We start from the raw sequence: 20835 nt of genomic DNA on the forward strand, positions 1-20835 counted from the left end.
TGTTATGGATCAGTCACCGAAGGAGTAAAAAACAAAAATAATAGCTAAGTCCAGAAAACCAGAGAAGTTGGCAGCTATCGGATTGCAGACCCCTGAACCTATCCACAACAACTAGCAGTAGCCGTGGGGGGTTCCTACGGTGCCCTAGACCCCTTGATCACAGCCGGAGAACTAAATTAACCTAAAGACAGAAAGGGGAAATCTAAACTGCCCCAGAGCAGACCCCAAAGCAATAGGCAGCCCCCAACATATAATGACTCTGAAGCAAGATGAAAAACACTAACACAGATAGAAAGATTGGTTGAGCAAATGATGGGGCCCAAGCTAACTAAATAGGACAGGATAGAAAAGCTGCTGTCTGCAATCCGCAAAAACCCTATCCAAAAATGTACCAACAGACTGATAGGAAAAACAGGCCCTGAAGTCGCTAGGTTTCAAAAAGACTATATCAGCACTCAGGTATATTCTGAAGACAGAGCCAGAGAACAACAGATCAGAGACAAAAATGGAATTCAGCTCACCCCCGGCCGGGGATGGCTGAACTCCAAAAAAAAGGCAAACAAAGCCAGAACTAAAGTGTACAAAAGGCAGAGCAAAACTTAGCTTTGAGAAGCAGAAATCAGACTGGTCTCCAAGAATCCAGCAGGAAAATCACCAGCAAGGCAGCAGGGCGTCGGCTGCCTTATATCCAGTCATCAGTTCCTGTGACCCAGTCATCATCTACCTGCTCAGCTGTTTGGTAATCAACCTCACTACCTTCCTTCGCCAGAAGAGGGAGTTCATCAGACCTCACTGGTGAAGGGAAAAATGAACTCACAACAGTGATCTCTCTTCTGCAGACACACAGGGAGCAGTGTGGGCATGTCTGCAGTTTGCTGGAGGAAGCTTAAGGGTGTGTGCACGCGCTGCGGATTCTGCTGCGAATCCGCAGCGGATTTGGCCGCTGCGGATCCGCAGCAGTTTCTGCTGCGTTGTACAGTACCTTTATACCCTATGGAAAAAAAAACCCGCTGTGCAGACGCTGCGGAATTTTCAGTGCGGATTTGCTGCGGTTTCAAAACCGCAGAAAGAATTGACATGTCAATTCTTTCTGCGGATTCCACTGTGGTTTGCCATCTCTTCCATTGTGGAGATGAAAAACCGCAGGGCAAAACCGCAGGCCGATCTGCAGGTAAAACCGCAGGTCTTTTGACCTGCAGATTTACCTGCGGATTTTACAAAATCCGCGCTTCAAATCTGCAGAGCATTCCGCAGCGTATGCACATACCCTAAACCTATAGTCTCCCTGCAACTACAGTGCAGCTTAGCTACATCAGTGAGCTGCGCACGCTGACATAGTTAACAGTGGCAGAAGCTCTGAGTGTGGGTGGGCCCCCTCAGAGCAAGGGGCCCGGGACGACTGCCCCCTCTGCCCCCTGCTAGCTACGCTACTGTGTTGAACGCATTGAGAGCTGTTCGGAATTTCCGATGCTGACACGGGGGCGCGGTCATGTGACTACAAGTATACAATATTCATACTCCCAGTCACATTACGACTAGACAGATGCGGCCCCGCTTAATGCAAGTTTATTGAGCGAGGTTGGAAATAGTCTAGTTGGAATGTGGCCGAAAGTATACATATCGCATACTTGCGGGCACATGACCTCCGGCACCGGAGAATCCTCACAGCGCTGAGTGTGTGTGACATGAGCATTCACAAATCTGAAGTCACATAGAGTGACTGCAGACTTTAATTTAAAGACCGGACAAACCCTTTAAGGCTGCATCCCCACATGGTAAAAATGCTCTTGGTTTTCCACTATGTATTCACTTGCGGAAAATCATCTGCCTTTTTTACAATGCCAGCATAATGCATAAAATTGATTATGTATTTAAGATTCGCAGGATGTCAATTTACGCTACGGATTTAGGTTTGAATTTCAGCCTTTGCAATGTGAAGGCTGCAATGTGTGATCTGCATAGGTAAATTCTGCTGACAAGTATCACTCTGTTACCTCCGCTGCTTAAAGGGGTTGTCCATGAGTAGGACAGCCCCTTTTCATACCCCATGCTTCATCCTGATAAAACAAAAAAAGCCTCTACTTTCCTACCATGCCTGCACCATTCCCGCTGTGTTGGCATTTGCAGACCTGAGGCTCTTGTGCGGTTGCATCACACACTACCACAAGGAAGACCTGGAGTTAGACGGTAACGTCGGGTAATGAATCGCAGGTCTTCTTTAGAGATGGTGTGTGATTCATGTCCTATTTTAAATGGATTTCCTTTCCTTCAGCGCTGAGAGGGTTAAGGACTCTTTCCATTTTGGCTGAGACCATACAGCCTGGTTGTTCTCAGCTGCAACAGTTTATCATTTACTCCCTCTATATATATTGGCTCCATACCAGTGAAAGAGTCCTCTTCCTGTGCTGAGTGCTAAAGCTGAGGAGTTGTAGTATTCAAGTGTTCTGTGGTTTGCTGTAGAACATGTGTGTTCTCCTGCTCCCTTTTCCCATTTAGTTTATTCCTCCCAGTCCCTATCCTCCTCCCTGTTGGTGAGTGCTTTTGTATGATAGAGGTTTTCTGTTATCCCTGTTTTACCTTACATTTCTGTTCCATGCCTCATGGTGTGGGTGAGGGGACAGAGTAGGGTTTAACAGGAGCATAGTAAGGTCAGAGACCTGGTCCTCACTAGTACCCCCCCCCGGACAGGGTCCCAGCTGCTAGAGACAGTTTGAAGCCCCTCTTCCTTACCGAAGACCATTACAGCATGACACACCTGGTGCCTGTAATGTATAATAATTAGATCTGTCTCTTTAAGCAAGCCAGACTTATGGGACTTGAAGTTTCAGTTTCACTTCTGGTAGCATGGGAATGCAAGTGTTATGCTGTGTGCTGGAGGACGAAGAATAAAACATATCTAAAGTTTCATACCTTGAATTCTTCATATCGTGTGGATATTACAACTGGCGACGAGGATGGGATATAATCACCTACTGCTGTGAGTACGGACTCTATTTTACCGCTTCACACGCCAGCACCACTGAGAGACTCTATCATGGCTGACTACTTGCACACATTCCCACAATTTGATATGACTGATGTCATTAATCTCTCCCATAACTGGAGAAAATGGCTAAACAGATTTGAGAATTTCCTAGAAGCCATGGACATAAAGGAGGAGAAAAGAAAGAGAGCTTTGCTCCTGCATTGTGCAGGCACAGGAGTCTATGACATATACAGTACGTTACCTGCAGCAGAAACAGACACATACAGCAACTGCACTAAAGCTCTCACTGGCTACTTCAACCCCAAACAGAATATCAGATATGAAAGATATAAATTCATGATTGCCAAGCAGCTTCCAGAAGAGTCCATAGACACTTATGTCACACGGCTGAAAGAGTTAGCACATGGATGTGCCTTTACAGATGTAGATGATGAAATCCTAACTCAAATAATTGTCACCTGCTCGTCTAATAACCTAAGGCGTAAGGCTCTGCAGCAGGATATCTCTCTACATGATTTGCTCAAAATGGCCCGTGCTATAGAAATAGCAGATCATCAGGCTACCGTAATGGAGAATGGGGATAAATTACATGTGCATAATCTCAAACAGAAAAATTTACCAAACAAGCCCAGAAACAGAAGAAATGTTATAGATGTGGACAGGATTTCCCTCACCACCAGAACAAATGTCCAGCTATGGGACAAACCTGCAGTAAATGTGGAAAAGGGAATCATTTTGCAGCTGTTTGCAAATCAGCGCACTACAAGCCTCCGCTGCCTATGACAAAATCTGCAGATGTAAAAGTGATAAATCAGGACACAGAAGAAATGTCTGCGACTGAGAACTATGTGTTCACTACCTCTGTCACTGGTTCAGTACAGTCTCCCTGTGTTACACTCTCAATCTGCAACACTGACATTACCTTTACAATAGATACAGGAGCTTCAGTGGATATCATAGATGGCACTACATATGAACAATTGAAAACAAGGCCAGTCTTACAACAAGTGCAGACTAAAATCTTTCCTTATGGATCTAAAACACCTCTAGCTATAATGGGACAATTTGATGCTGAAATTAGATATAAAGAAAACAGGCAGAAAACCACTTTCCACACATTACAAGGATCGGGAGGATGTCTTCTCAGCTATCACACTGCCTTGGAGCTAGGGCTCATCCAGATTATTCATACCATAACTGACCCTGCGGATATGGATGTACAAACTATGGTGAACAGCTTTCCCTCCCTATTTAGTGGTTTGGGAAAACTAAAGGACTCTCAAGTACACCTTCATGTGGATGACAATGTTCGTCCAGTAGCCCAGCCTCACAGGCGTATTCCATTTCACCTGAGACAGAAGGTAGAAAAGGAACTCCAATTGCTCATGGATGAGGACGTTATTGAAACTGTTACTGGTCCCACTCCGTGGGTCTCTCCACTTGTGGTAGTTCCAAAACCAAAGACTCCTGATCAAGTGAGACTGTGTGTTGACATGCGCCTGCCCAACACCGCTATCCAGAGGGAAAGACATATCTCACCTACGATTGATGACATTATTCATTTATTAAATGGAGCCACCGTCTTTTCAAAGCTCGACCTCAATAAGGGATATCATCAATTAGAACTGAGTCCAGAGTCCCGATATTTGACCACATTTTCCACCCATGTGGGCCTCAGAAGATACAAAAGATTGACTTTTGGAGTCTGCTCAGCAGCAGAAATTTTTCAGGATGCAATAAGGAGTGTCATTCAACACATCCCAAATGCCTTTAATTACAGTGATGACATATTGGTTTTTGGTAAAACTCAAGCTGAGCATAATCGTGCTCTATATGATATCTTCGAATGCCTGCTTTCTGCTGGACTCACTTTAAACAAAGAGAAGTGCGAGTTTGACAAGGGTTCATTAGAATTCTATGGTCACATCTTCTCAGCAAAAGGAGTACAACCAGACCCCAAGAAAGTGGAAGCTGTCAGAACAGCCTCAATTCCACAGGATGCTAGTGAAGTGCGTTCTTTCCTTGGAATGGCAAGTTACTGTGCTAGATATATTCTGAATTTTTCAACAATCAGCAATCCACTACGGGAACTTACAAAACAAAGTTGTATTTTTCAATGGTCTCAAGGCTGTCAGGCCTCTTTTGAAACAATTAAAAATGAACTCTGCTCGACAACCACTATGGCTTATTTTGATCCAGCTCTTCGAACTGAACTGATTGTGGACGCCAGTCCCGTGGGACTGGGTGCTATTCTAGCGCAATACAAGGATAACAATCAAAATCCTCACATCATTTCTTATGCAAGTAAGAGCTTAACAAACACTGAAAGAAAATATTCCCAACCTGAAAAAGAAAGCTTGGCAGTTGTCTGGGGATGTGAACACTTTCACTTATTTCTCTATGGAGCTCCCTTCACCATTGTCACAGATCATCAAGCACTTCTTACAATTTTTGGAAATCCCAGAGCTAAAATGCCTGCACGAATTGAACGATGGGGCCTACGTCTACAGGACTACAACTATAAAATTGTTCACAAACCTGGAAAATACAGCAATCCGGCTGATTATCTTTCAAGACATCCTACTAATGATGATATACCTGTGCATTCCTCCATTGAAGAATACCTACGTTTTGTTACAGATCATGCCGTGCCAAAAGCACTTTCTCTTGATCAATTTATAAATGAAACAACAAAAGACAAGACACTCTGTGCCCTAATACAAATCATCCAAAATCGAAGGTGGCATGAAATTCAAAAAGAAAAATTTCCTGATTCTGAGATTGATCTGAAAGAGTTAAAACTATTCTCAAACGTACGTGAGGAATTATCAGTCACTGAAGAACACCTCATTCTTCGAGGTACCAAACTAGTTGTACCTAAGACTTTGCGTAACTTAGTCATACAGATAGCACATGAAGGTCATTTAGGAATTGTTGGCACAAAGAAGTTACTCAGAGAAAAAGTGTGGTTCCCAAATATGGATCACTTGGTGGAAGAAAAGATTAGACGCTGTTCTACTTGTCAATTAATCACTCCATCATCAAACTTAGAGCCATTACAAATGTCTCCGTTACCCACTGCTGTCTGGGAGGAAGTGGCAGTCGATATATATGGACCATTGCCAAATGGCCAATACATTCTCGTAACAATTGATGAATATTCTCGATACCCTGTCATTTCATTTATCTCTTCAACATCTGCTAATAATGTCATACCAGAGCTGGACGACATTTTCTCGGCATATGGTATTCCAAAAGTGGTCAAAACAGACAATGGACCTCCATTCAATGGACATGTGTTTACACAATTTTCTGAATACTTGGGATTCAATCACAGGAAAATCACACCTTGCTGGCCGCAAGCCAATGGAATTGTGGAACGTTTTATGCGCACTCTGGGGAAACGTATCAAGGCAGCGAGTCTGGAGCACATCCCACTGAAACAGTCATTATACAAATTCATGCGTAATTACCGCAATACGCCACACTCCACTACTAATGCTGCTCCAGCTCATTTAATGTTCAGCAGAACCCTGCGTATACGTCTCCCTGATGTGACCAGCCATCCCCGACCGAGTGACTCCTCAGTGAGATCCACAGATTTCTCCAACAAACAAGCCATGAAACGTTATGCAGACAGAAGGCGAAGGACACAGTCAAGTGCCATCGAAAGAGGGGATGTCGTGGTGGTACGTCAAAGACCAACCAACAAGACCTCACCTGTATATGGTCCTGCAAAATATTATGTTACCAAAAGGAAAGGCAGCATGATCACAGCTGAACGAGATGGACACTCCATAACGCGAAATTCTTCATATTTTAAAGTCATACCGCAGAATGATGACAATGAACTCTCTTTGGTGGAAGATTTGGTATCCTATGGTGGAGAGGACCAACAAGAGGTAGCTGGTCCATCAACAATGAACTCTCTCAATGAGCCCAGACGTTATCCTACAAGAGAGAGAAGAGCTCCATCGAGGCTTATTGAAGAAGTGTAACTACAGTTTTGTTTGTTTTTTTTTGTTGTTTGTTTCTCTGGTTTTAGAATTGAACAAATAAGACAAAATGGACATATGATTTCTTTGGACGTTTTCATGTTGTTGCATTTATCAGTAATATAGATTATTTATTAAAAAAAAAAAAAAAAGGGGATGATGTAATGTATAATAATTAGATCTGTCTCTTTAAGCAAGCCAGACTTATGGGACTTGGAGGGTGGAGACAAGAGGGATGAGAAGGGAAGTTTCAGTTTCACTTCTGGTAGCATGGGAATGCAAGTGTTATGCTGTGTGCTGGAGGACGAAGAATAAAACATATCTCAAGTTTAATACCTTGAATTCTTCATAACGTGTGGATATTACAGTGCCCACCGTCCAATCAACGCTGGCATCACTCTCCACCCCTTCGGACAAATTGAACCTGAAGAGGAAGTCAGAGATCAGCTGCAGCCGGGATTTCCTCTTCATGTTAATAATAATAATAATAATCTTTATATAGCGCTAACATATTCCGCAGCGCTTTACAGTTTGCACACATTTTCATCACTGTCCCCGATGGGGCTCACAATCTAAATTCCCTATCAGTATGTCTTTAGAATGTGGGAGGAAACCCACGCAAACACGGGGAGAACGTACAAACTCCTTGCAGATGTTTTCCTTGGTGGGATTCGAACCCAGGACTCCCAGCTAACCACTGAGCCACCGTGCTGCCCTGTTTAATATATCCAAAGGTAGAGACAGTGACCCTAGCGCTGATTGGGTGCTGGGTCACTTGTCACAAGAACCACATGGGAGCCCGCAAGTGCCGACATCGCGGGAACGGCACCACCATGGGTGGATGGTGATTATAAGCCTTTTTATTTTATCTGGGCCAAGCTTGGGGTCTGACAAGGAGTTGTTCAGATAGTGGACAACTTCTTCAATGTCTACAGTAAACAGGTTTTGTGAGAACTCCGCCTAAGTGTTTTTACACATCTTTCTGCGCATCCAGAAGGGCATAAACATTTTTTATTTTTTCATAATTACATGAAAACACATTATATCTTCTGTGTATAAAATGTATTATTATTATTTATTATTACTATAGTGTCATTTATTCCATAGCGCATTACAAGTGAAAAAGGGTATATATAATAAAAAATGAGTACAGTAATCTTAAACAATAAAACTCACAACTTGTTCAGGAGGAGAGAAAACCCTGCCCGTTAGGGCTCACAATCTAAAATTTGGCTCTATTTATTCACGAAGTGATTAAAAACGCAGGCAAACATAAGGAGACGTGTTTTGGACTACATGGTCTTACTCATAGTAGAATAAAAAATATAGCCAAATTTCATACTAAGGTGATGGAGTACCGGTGTTTTTACATTATTGTGCAATTTGGCTCTGATCCGTGTTACCGAGGGTGATCCTGATGACTATATTTTGCACAGATACATGTTGTCTTATACCTAGAAGGTAAATAGGACCCCCCGTCACCCTAAAAACAGCTTTCAACAGTCTATTAAACTGCATATACTAGGGACTAAGCCTAGAAATACCATGACTAAGGGCCCCGTTACACGCTTCAATGTCCCAGCGATCCCACCAACGATCTAACGTGGATGGGATCGCTGGGAAATAGCTGATCTCTGGTGAGCTATCACATAGGCAGACTCACCAGCGATCAGGACCAGCGAGCATGCTGGTATCCAGGGTAAACAGTGGGTAACTCAGTGCCGTACGGCTTTTAGATACCCGCTGTTTACCCTGGATTCCAGCGTGCTCTCTGGTCCTGATCAGGTATCCAGGGTAACCAGCGGTTAACTAAGCGCCAGGCGGCTCTTGGTTACCCACCGTTTACCCTGGATACCCGATCAGGACCAGAGAGCACTCTGGAATCCAGGGTAAACAGCGGGTATCTAAGAGCCGTGCGGCACTTATTTACCCACTGTTTACCCTGGATATCAGCTCCCAGCGTCTGCTGGGAGCTCACTGATCGTTGGTCTCTCGCAGTCACATGCAGCGATGTGGGCTGCCCAGCGGGAGACCAACAATAGATTTATGGCCCAGAGCATTAAGCAATGATTAACGATCAGACAACTGATCGTTGATCGTTGCTATGTGTCACACGCAACAATGTCGTTTCGACATCGCGGCAACATCACCAAACTGGTGACATTGCAGCTATATCGTTCACAATATGTGTAAATCGTTGTGTGTAACAGGGCCTTAACAATTACTGGTGAAACATGGACTGGATAGAGCGGCTCGTTTGGGCTATATGAGAGCAAGAGACCCTTATACTGTTCTTGCATGGTGGGGCCCTTTGCTATCTGTGTCTAGTTAAATACACAAATGGAAAGTTCTATGTGTACCGGTAGACAATGTAGTCTACAATCTTTTGGGAAATCCTGGTTATTAATGAGCCCCGTATTCTCAAAGTATGTGTCTTTTTTTTACTGCTGATACTCACTCATTCCAATGTCCAAATATTAATTCTTAATTTTATGTCCTTGCGTTCCCAAAATGAGCTTTCTATGTAAATCCGCAATTTCCTCCTTTAGCAAACATGGTTGTATGTTTTAAGTAGACAGTTGATTTGGATCAGTGAGTATTACATTTAAAGGTCACGTTATGTGAGCAATATACAGTATGTTAGTGGTGGAGGAAATGCCAGCCTGGGTTTGCATATCTTTAATAGAGCAATACATTCACTGTTATTATCAGAGAAACAAGCGCAATTGTAAACTGATAAGGAATAATTTACAACCTGATAAATATTCTGCTGCGGCGGGTTCATTCCTCTCCATACTAATTACACATGTAATTTACAAAAGGAGAGCTTCGCTAATTTTATTTCTCCATCTCGTAACACACACATTGCCTGGATTGTCAATGGAGAGCAGAAGGCGATATGTAAATGAGTCGGCGTGTTTGGGAACGAAAAGGTCTAATGTTGTCCATTATTCACTTAAATGCTCAGTAAAACCATGTGGTTGCAAAATAAATAGTTACAAAAGTGGAAATACAAAGAATATATTTATTGTGTTTTTTATTGGTACAGATTTCTAACATTGTGGTGCCCATAGACTCTATGGCATAGAGGAACGAAGCCCTACCGAGGTTCATGCCACCCATGGGGTAGAAGATTTATAGCATGGCTGTCTTCTCTTGAGTGAAAAATATTCTGAATTGAGAGTCCTCAGTGGTTGATACCTTTTAATGGCTAACTGAAAAGATGGTAACACATTGCAAGCTTTCGAGGCTACGCAGGTCTCTTCAACAGGCATTGACTAATGCAACATCTGAAGAATCACATATTTATGCACAAAACAGCACAGAAATAACACAATAGATAAGACAAGAGATGTGAAGCAGAATTGTCATTATGGGAGAGGGATAAACCTAAATATTGGAACAGTTCATAGAGGACGAGTGTGAAAGTTATATTGTCCTCTGATTGGGGTCTGGTTCTGTGTTGGGTGATGCCCCCAGAAGGTCTGAAGAGCAAATTCCTTAATTGATGTAAAAAGACACAAATCCATGCGACACATTTATTCCTGCACTGAGTGTGTCAAAGGTCGCCATCAGTTTATACTCCCAGACCCTCCTGTCTCTCTGAGACTTGAAGTTTCCTTTTAATACAAGTAATTTAATGTCCATCATGCTATGACCAGGGATACTAAAATGTTTTGCCACAGGTAGATCCATTCTTTTTTCTCTTATTGTATGGCGATGAGAACTCATCCTTGTTCTCAGTTTTTACCCTGTCTCCCCCACATACAGACCCCCCATTTGGACATTTAGTACAAATAACTAAGTACACCACATTAGATGTAATGCAGCTGAAAGTACCTGGGATCTTGTAGTCCTGGTGTGAGTTGGCGATCTTTATCTAGTCCGTGGTCATTATAAATGGACAGGTATGACATTTTTTCTGGTTGCAAGGAAAGGTTCCTGCAGCTGTTGGAGAGGACAGGGAGCTTCTGACAATAATGCTTCTTAAATTTGAGGGCTGCCTAAAACACAGCAGTGGGGGGTTTTCCCTTTTAAGAGAAGAGAATTGCAGCTCAAACTGTCAGCTCATTGTAAATGCTGCCAATATGTTTATATTATTATTATAGGTTGCATCAATTTATCATTTAAAATGTTAATGATTTATGTGTTCTTAAGTTTTTTCATTCTGTGATTTTAGGGCAAGTTGTCCAGAAAAAAACATTTAAAAAAAATGTTGGCAATCCTTATTTTAGGTGAACATTTCTGACACTATTTTTCAGAACCCAATCTCTGCTAAGCAAACCTCACTCAATAGCGCTGCTTCTCTTTAAATGACATCGTCTTTCTTGTATGTGTAAAGGGGTTGAGTAGGATGGTCAATGTTGTATTTATTTTTCTTTGGTAAAAATGGTACTGCTACATGTTTACATGTATTGCCATTGTTTGCCCCCATGTCTTGTCATTGTTGCTTTTATCTGCACATAAGTATGATAATGTTTATTATATTTCAAGGTTTGCCATTTATAGAATAGGGAAAGCGTAGTGCTCCTTTTGATCACTAGAGATTGGCACTCTAGTATACAGAACTCTTAGTAAGATAGGGTTAAGTGTAGGAGGGGCTGCCGGGAGTTAAGGTTAGATGAAAAGGGAAGTAAGTTCAGACGGGGCCAGGGTGCCCGAAGTGTACACATGGGCTATAGGCCCAGGGCAGCTCGGCAGCCACGTAACGTTAAGCAGCGACAGTCCAAGTTATCCATGGCCACTGGACATCAATACATAGGGCCAGAACAGTAGAGAGAAGTTGTGGCGACTCATAGCCTGGGCTATGGGCGCTTTTAGGGCGGGAGTTGGATGGAGTGAGTAACAGAAGGATGCAGAAGCTATGCAGGGAGCGGTACAGACCGGTCGGATGCTTTTCCAGAGGCAACCAATCCGGGTGGTGGATGATTTCAAGTCTGGGGCAAAACAGGCAGAAGGAATTGTCATCATAGCGAGGTTAGGCCAGGCAGAAGCTGGGAAGCAGTCTAACGGTTCGATCCGGGCAGGTGCCGTATAGAAGTGTCAGCAAAGTAGAGAGAGCTGAGGAAGCAAGTAAATATGAATGTGCATTCTTCGGTGTACCAACTGTGGATATATTGTGTGAAGTTATTAGTAAAGAAACCATTCAAGTTACCATGGACTGTGTCTCAATTACTGGGAGTCGCTTCGGAGAGGAGCCATCGCCGCTTGGGAAGTGCCCAGGGGGACCCAAACCTGGAGACGCAGGCACACCGAACAGTGGATTGCAATTTGCTTTGAGGGAAGGCTGGGACACTAATGCTTTAGTGTCTCTGGCTGCGATGATAGTCCTGGCCGACCCTTACTTATGGACCATTCACTTCAGAGATAACCCCATTCCGACTGACAGTACACTTCACCAACCTGACCTCCTAAAGTCTTGCAAAAGTACATCAGTTTCATCTCCACACAGCTCTTCCCACAATTCATGTCAGAATTAGAGTTGAGCAAATTTGTTCAGGTTCCCTATTACTTGGCATACTTGTCACGATCCATTTCTGGATCTGTGTCATTTTGGGCTGCCCTGATTTAAACTTTTTTCCTTTCGGGCCATCGGGGGTTAATGTCAGTTTTTGCCCCCGGTGGCTGCTGGTGTTACTGCATGTTTTGATAGTCTGTGGATGCAGCTGGTGACCACTCCCACACTCCTATATAAGGTCACCTGGTAGACCAGATGATGGTTGGTAATAGCAGGTCCTTTGCAAACCAACCTTTCAGAAGAGTGGAGCTATCTGGAGCAGTGCTTTTTGCGGCCTAGCTGAAGCAGTGGTGTTTCTACTGAAAACTGAGTTCGGGTGCCTTACTCTGCTGCCTCGAAGCATTAGCAGCAGGGAAAGCTAAGTTGTTTGTTTTTCCCTGTCCGTTATTTTCCCTTGTGTTGTATTAGTACAGTGGTGGGACCAGTGTCCGCACTTGCCAGTTCCCTAGTAAGGGATTGGTGCAGGGCAAGTGAGGGACTGAGGTATCCTGGTCGGCGACAGGTTGAAAGAACCTGTATAGGGAACGTGAGGAGAGTTCAGGGCTCTTTGCTAGGGGAGTGCAGAAGGTGTCCATTTCCCCATTCCCTATTTGCAGGGCCCACCGTTGTAATTGTGTCCCCGGTGTCCCTTTGTTTTGTCTTGTTGTTTGGTGACCAATTGATCGTCGGGTCACATCACACCATGACAATACTATAAAGCTTACCAAATAAGCTGCAGAGGGAACCCAGATACCTGGATCACGCCAGCTGATCGTCGCCTCTGCTGCATGTGTGTGACGAGCGTCAGCTTAAGCTGAGTCGTTTTTCTTGAATGAGTGGACCCTCTGGGCCGTGGCACCCACCCACCTAGGGCGAGCTGACCTAGTGAGAAACCACCCCCTATACAGGGATTGTCAGGGGCAAGACCAAGGGGGTGAGCCACCATGGCAGCTGGACCAGACGGCCGGCTCAGGGAAACAAGACAAGGCGAGACAAGACGTTAGTTCAAGGAAACTTATTAAGGAACACTTCTGGGTACAACAGGTGCAAAACGTGAACACACAAAGTACATAAAGCAAGATGCGTGCAAGGGCACGCCGAGGTCCAAGGCATGAGGAACACTTCAGGGTATAAGATGTGCAAAACGTGAACACACAGAGAACATAGAGCAAGGTGCACAGAATAGAGGGAGCAACCCAGCAGACCAAGCAGCCATGCAGGGAAGCAACACAATACTCAGGCCCTGAGCAAAGGAAGGGGCGGTCTGATATAGGGCATAGCACCTCCACTTCCGGGTCAGAACAGCGGAGAACTTCCAGTTCAGATCCTCCAGGATCACAGGGAGCAGTCACATGATCAGTATTCCAGACATGTAGGGATGATTGCAGAACCAGTGCTGAAACCTAGGCAGGTCACATGATCAGAATTCCAGACATGCAGAGATGATTGCAGAACCAGTGCTGAAACCTAGGCAGGTCACATGATCAGAGTTCCAGACATGCAGAGATGAATGCAGAACCAGCCTCTGCTGGAACATAGGAAGGACACGTGATTAGGGGTTCTAGACATGACTAGACGATCACAGAAGGCAGAGCAGAAACACAGGCATCCCGCAGCTCAACAGTCATGAGGTGAGTGTGCACACTGCTCTAGGGAACATGCAAGATAGCAGACATGAGATACGCGTGCACACCGCTCCAGGGGTTCTTGAGGCAAAACAGACATGGCGGACATGACAATGTGTCGCGGCTGTGTGACAGTCACAACACATGTATGGAGAGCCTGTTTGTTGGGCTCTCCATGCATGTGATGTCAGCTATGGTGTGAGGTTCTCACTACCATTCAAAGTACCCTCAGGGGTTAACTAGCGAATATAGCCTGGAGGGTCCACAAATATTAAAACATAGCCTTTAATCAATTATTAAACAGACAAATGTCACAAACCAAATAAAGAGCTCGTGCAAACCAGTGCTCATTAAAAAATGGTTTGGTCTCACCACTGTTGACGGACAAAAGATCCCGGCCTCCTTCCGGAAGTACCTTGCCGGGAAATGGATCCAAACAAGGGAAAGGGGAATATATATGGGGAGAGAGACATAAGAGGTATGTAATAATTACCTAGACTCCCTGTCGTGCCCCAGTATTGCTCCTGTCCTAACAAGGACAGGCCCCAAGTGGACCCTATAGTGATACCCCCAATGATATGGGGCCAAATAGTCCCTACGCGTTTCTTCCTCAATGGTGGGGATTCATCAGGGGAGTTTATATAAAGATTTGGGAAGTAAGAAAAAACTAATCCTGTCCGTAAGTCAAAGCAGGCCCTGCAGTGGCAAGGTGCCAGGTCAGAGAAAGTGACTGCGCATGTCACTGTCAAAATGAGTCCCGTCAAAATTTTGCCAACTGTTCTCTGCTGGGAACCACTGATCTGTGCACACAAAAAGATATTCACCCACTCTCTCATGCTTTAGCAATATGTGAACTGGTACAAGGCAAGTTATTTTTTGTTTTTTTTTTGCGAACCATGAATCGAGTCTCAGCAAACTGAGTATTTCAGGAATTTCAACTCAAATCTGATCCTCCATGGATCGATCCGCTCATCTCTATCACCTTTGCAAAACATTGAACTAATTATATTTCATCATTTATTTTACAAGCAAAATTTCTGCTATTGATATGGCCCCAGCAAAGTCAGCATCAATGTACATTCAAGTGATAAAAGATATGGAAAAACATATTCCTCACCCTTAGTTGACGTGACCGATGTTCCCGACATACAAATATACCGGCATAATATATTGTGCTGTTGGCAGCTGTACAATAAATAGTTCAGGGAACACATAATTTGCTTTTCAAAGATTGAGGTCTAGTACAGCAGAGTTTGGCTCAGAATCTAAAACACTTAAACAGAACTTGTCATTTACACCTTAAACATACATTTAAACAGACACATAAATGAAACAACTTTACATTTGCTATGTGGCAGCTATAGTCCTGAACTCCCTGGAATCAGCTGTCTCTCAATATTTTAAGAGTATAACAATATCACAAGGGAACAGTACAATCAAATAAGTACATTTGTAACCATTTGTTACTGCAGTAATGCATCCAAAATGAATAATGAATATTCACTAATAATCCTGATAAAATGGATAAAATATACTAGTGTGATTTTTCTGCAGACCTATATCTCTTTGTGCAGAAAGACCACAACCAAACCCTTTATAGATGGATATGCCAGACTTTGGCCCCAATTCATTAACAATGGTGTTTTGCACGACAGCGTTAATGAAGGAAGCGCCGGAGTAAGATGAGCCAAATTCATAACTAGGTGTGTGCTCCCAATACATTTGGGGCATCACCGCCAGACGTGTACACCAACAAGGGTCTGGCGTATATTTCTGTCATACTTTATGCTACATTTATGGCATAAATTAAAATGAACATGTCAGACGTACTTGGCCATGTCCAATCGTAAACAAGCTCCAGCCACTTCTTAAAAAGTTAACGAAGCTGGCCGGGGTTGGTATAAAAATGCCAAAGGTTGCAAAATTGTTCAGGTTGCACAAAAGTTTTACAACATTTCAAGCAGTTTACAAAATTGTGCCAAAAATTGCTAGACCAATCAGAGCCATAATCTCGGTCCCTTACTTCTCGTCAATGTATATTTGGGAGATTAGCAAGAAGCACTATGTAGAGTTTGTGCAGTGGCACATGGTTTTAGAAGTGCAAGTTGATGAAACATTGCACATCAGAGATGGTAAAATTCACTGAACTCTCGAATCACCTGAAATAGCAGGTGCCCTTTTATACACTTCAGAAAATTGTATCAGCCATAGAAAGAGTCACTTGGTCTCAGGTGCAGCCGTATGGGCTCCCACATAATGTGTGGCAGCTATCACATCACGTGGTGTGACACATACGATCAGGGGAGGGACTATCATAGTCTTTATAAAAGTTGAGGCAGGGAATGCAGCTACTGCTTTGTAGTGAATCTTGATAGTGAGAGCACAGTTCCATACACAGTTAATAAACAGGTGATGCACATTTTAGAGCTCCGTTCTTGGTATGGATGGTGTTCCCCCTATTCTGTGGATAGATCACAATGTACCGCTTTGTGAATAACCCATTGGGGCTTTACTTATTTTTATAAAAAGATTTGTCTGTATGTCATGTGTATGCGTGGCATAGCCAGAACAAGATTCAAAAGGGTCATTCTAACCCATGATGTTATAAGAAGACAGTCCAAAACTCCAAAACTCAATGTAAAGTCAAATAATAATTTGAAATGTAAATTAAATAAACCCTCCCATCAGTTTTTATCCTCTTCATTTATTAAAATTATCATGTTATATATAGCACTGTTTCCTTTTTTTTATACAATTGCTCATTTTGCCTTTCTGCTCAGTAAATTTTTCTCTGCTCTATTTAGAAAAAGGAAGTGTCTTTTCCCTGCGTTTATCATTCCCCTCTTCAGCTCCTGACCCAGCTGCTCCCTCCTTCCCCTGCCAGGGACATTTGCAGTGATAACTCCTGCAGGGAAAATTGACCTCCTGTTTCTACGTAGAGCTTAGAAGGATTCAGCTAGTCAGTTTTTAATCACCTGTTGTCATAGACCTAATGGAAAAGAGAAGAATTAGCTGTGTAGAAAGGCAAAATGAGCAATTGTAAGTACACAGTGCTATTTAATATGACTGGAATATATTAAGAGGGTACAAATTTTGATGGGAGAGCTTATTTAAGAGTTTTCAATAGTTTTTACAATTTTCCTACCAGTGGCAATGTAGTAACATAATAAAAGAAAATCTTAACTCACCTTTCACATAGCCCACCATTCCAGCATACGTTAATGTTTGCGGAAGACTTGCCAACAACTATGCTCATGGCTACAATACCTGTCATGGCTGGTTGTCACAGCATATAGCCCTGGCATAAATTAAGAGACCACTTCACAGTTTTATAAAAATCAGCTTCTCTCCATGTCTGACAGCCATTCCATTCCAGTGTCAGTTGAATTCCAACCAGAGTACACCTCATTCTACTTAATGTGCTTCTGATGAGGTGATCATCTGAACCAAATCTTCTTTAGCAAAGGAAAGTATAAAAAACCCTGCTGTGGTGTTCACAATCCTCTTGCAATAGGGCAAGCTGGATGGCAAAACAGGTGCTAGTAATATCCCAAAAGTAATAGAAATAAAAAAATAACTTTTAACCAAGCCAAAGGAGTTGAAAAGAAAAGTCTTGAGTGAGGAAAAGAAGGGCTCAATTCTGGCTTTACTAGCAGAGGGATACAGTGAGCAACATGTTGTCTCCATCCTTAAAATTTCGAAGACGGCAGTCCATTATAACAAGGTCAAGCAGCAGACATTGGGGACAACAAAGCTACAAACCGGCAGAGGGTGAAAACGACTCTCCACTGACCGGGATGACTGTCATCTTAAGGTACTGTCACACTTAGAGATGCACCAGTGATCCCGACAACGACATGACCCGGTCAGGATCGCTGGTGCATCGCTAAGTGGTCGCTAGTGAGCTGCCAAACAGGCAGATCTCACCAGCGACATAGCAGCGGTCCGCGGTCGTTACTTACCTGTCAGATGAGGTGATGAAGACGTCCTCCCGCCCGCGTCTACGCGTCGCTCATCGCCACTGCGGGAAGTTGAAGACAAGAAACGGCCCAGGCCGTTCTCGCGCAATCAGCGATAACCAGCGGAGGAGCCGGTCGGAGGTAAGTATCACACATAGCGATATCGCTAGCAATATCGCTGCTACGTCACAAAACCAGTGACGCTATAGCGATATTGCTAGCGATATCACTTAGTGTGACGGGCCTTTTATTCGAATGTCACTCAGCAACCGCAGGATGACATCAAGAGACCTACGAAAGGTATAGCAAATGGCAGCTGGGGTGAAGTGTACGGCAAGAACAGTTTGTAACAGGCTCCTAGAGGCAGGGCTTAAGTCATGTAAAGCTAGAAAAAAGCCTTTCATCAATGAGAAGCAAAGGAGAGCCAGGCTGAAGTTTGGCAAAGACGATAAGGATTGGACTATAGAGGACTGGCGTAAGGTAATCTTCTCTGATGAGTCTAATTTTCAGCTTTGCCCAACACCTGGTCATCTAATGGTTAGACAGAGACCTGGAGAGGCGTACAGTCACAGTGTCTTGCACCCAGCGTCGGACTGGAACACCTTGGGCCCACCAGAGAAAATCATTCTTGGGGCCCACTATGTAGCTGCATAGAGTTAAATACCAGACCACCAATTATGCGGTAAAACACGCTAATATCCGGGTATAATATAAGGTTGTACATGTCTTAATTATGTAGCAGGAGTTGGGGTAGCCCCCTCATAGAATATAAAGCAGCCCCCTCACATAGTATAATGCAGCCATCTCATAGAATATAATACTGCCCCCCTCATAGGGAATAATGCACCCCCTCATAGGGTATAATACTGCCCCCCTCATAGGGTATAATACTGCCCCCCTCATAGGGTATAATACTGCCCCCCTCATAGGGAATAATGCACCCCCTCATAGGGAATAATGCACCCCCTCATAGGGAATAATGCTGCCCCCTCATAGGGTATAATACTGCCCCCCTCATAGGGTATAATACTGCCCCCCTCATAGGGTATAATACTGCCCCCCTCATAGGGAATAATGCACCCCCTCATAGGGAATAATGCACCCCCTCATAGGGTATAATGCTGCCTCCTCATAGGGTATAATACTGCCCCCCTCATAGGGAATAATGCTGCCCCCCTCATAGGGTATAATACTGCCCCCCTCATAGGGTATAATACTGCCCCCTCATAGGGTATAATACTGCCCCCCTCATAGGGTATAATACTGCCCCCCTCATAGGGTATAATACTGCCCCCCTCATAGGGTATAATGCACCCCCTCATAGGGAATAATGCTGCCTCCTCATAGGGTATAATGCTGCCTCCTCATAGGGTATAATGCTGCCTCCTCATAGAGTATAATGCTGCCTCCTCATAGGGTATAATGCTGCCTCCTCATAGGGTATAATACTGCCCCCCTCATAGGGAATAATGCACCCCCTCATAGGGTATAATGCACCCCCTCATAGGGTATAATGCTGCCTCCTCATAGGGTATAATACTGCCCGCCTCATAGGGAATAATACTGCCCCTCATAGGGTATAATACTGCCCCCCTCATAGGGAATAATGCACCCCCTCATAGGGTATAATGCTATATAGATATATAGATATAGAGTTAGATAGATATAGATAGAAAGATAGATGTAGAAATAGATAGATATAGAGATAGATAGTAGTTAATGGATAGAAAGTAGATAATGGATAGATATAGATAGAAAGATTCATAGAGATAGATAGAGATAGATAGAGATAGATATAAAGATAGATATAGAAAGAAATATAGATAGATAGATAGATCGATAGGTAGATAGATATAGAGATAGATAGAAAATAGATAATGGATAGATAGATAGATAGATAGATATAGAGATAGATGGCTATAGATAGAAAGATATAGAGATAGATATATAGATAGAGATAGATAATAGATAGAGATATACAGATATAATAATAATAATAATAATATAGACATATATAGATAGATATAGAGATAAATATATATAGATAGATGGCTATAAATAAAAATAGATATAGAGATATATAGAGATAGATAGATATAGAAATAATAGATATAGAGATAGATAGATATAGAGATAGATATAGAGACAGATAGATATAGAAAGATAGATATAGAGATAGATATAGAGATAATAGCTAGATATAGAGATATGTATAGAGATAGATAGATATAGAGTTAGAAAGATAAATATAGACAGATATAGAGATAGATAGAGATAGCTAGATAGATAGATGGATAGATAGATATAGATAATAGAGATAATAGATAGATATAGAGAGATATAGAGATAGATAGAGATAGCTAGATAGATAGATGGATAGATAGATATAGATAATAGAGATAATAGATAGATATAATAGATAGATATAGAGATAGATATAGAGATAGATGGATAGATCAATAGATAGATAAAGAGAGATAGAGATTGATAGATAATGAGATATAGAGATAGATATAGAGATATAGTGTTAGATAGAAAGATAGATATAGAGATAGATAGATATAGAGATAGATATGGATATAGAGATAGATATGGATATAGAGATAGATATGGATATAGAGATAACAGATATAGAGATAGATAGATAGATATAGAGATAGATAGATATAGAGATAATATATAGATAGATAGATATAGAGATAATATATAGATAGCTATAGAGAGAGATATAGAGATAGATATAGAGAGAAACAGATATATATATATAGATAGA

The sequence above is a fragment of the Dendrobates tinctorius genome, unplaced genomic scaffold, assembly GCF_039654945.1.
Source record: "Dendrobates tinctorius isolate UK_male_01 unplaced genomic scaffold, ASM3965494v1 ptg000143l, whole genome shotgun sequence".
In the NCBI taxonomy this organism is placed as follows: domain Eukaryota; kingdom Metazoa; phylum Chordata; class Amphibia; order Anura; family Dendrobatidae; genus Dendrobates; species Dendrobates tinctorius.